Raw genomic sequence first — 473 nt, 5'->3', positions numbered from 1 at the left:
TGCCCCATCTTCCTTCCAAGGAGTGGCTGGTGGGTTTGAACCACCAGCCTTCTGGTTAGCAGTCAAGTGCCTTTAGGCACTATGCTACCAGAGCTTTCCCAGAGTGAGTATTAAGTGTAATTAAAATGTATATATTAAAAATAAAAATGGGTCACCGGTCTGGGAGTTTGATCTCTTATTGAGTGTTTTCATGGGTATTATGATATCTCATTCTATGAAAAGACATTCATATTATTCTCACTTTGCAGAAGTGGAAATCAAGGATTTTCTGTAACATTTTACATGACACACAGCCCAACAGAAGATTTTGGATTTGAAGTCTGGCCTGTATGAGTCTAGAGTTCATCTTCTTACTCATTTCACTTCATTGACTCTCAAAGATTTAACATAGGGTAAACTCACCACTGTTGAATCATACATTCATATTCTTTATTTTATTTTTTTAATAAATGATTGTAGTCAGACCCGATGTT

The sequence above is a fragment of the Orycteropus afer genome, unplaced genomic scaffold (genome assembly GCF_000298275.1).
Source record: "Orycteropus afer afer isolate SDZICR_OR568_19922 unplaced genomic scaffold, OryAfe1.0 scaffold00799, whole genome shotgun sequence".
NCBI classification, from domain to species: domain Eukaryota; kingdom Metazoa; phylum Chordata; class Mammalia; order Tubulidentata; family Orycteropodidae; genus Orycteropus; species Orycteropus afer.
The sequence above is the reverse complement of the archived record's forward strand: the minus strand, read 5'-3'. Positions refer to the sequence as shown.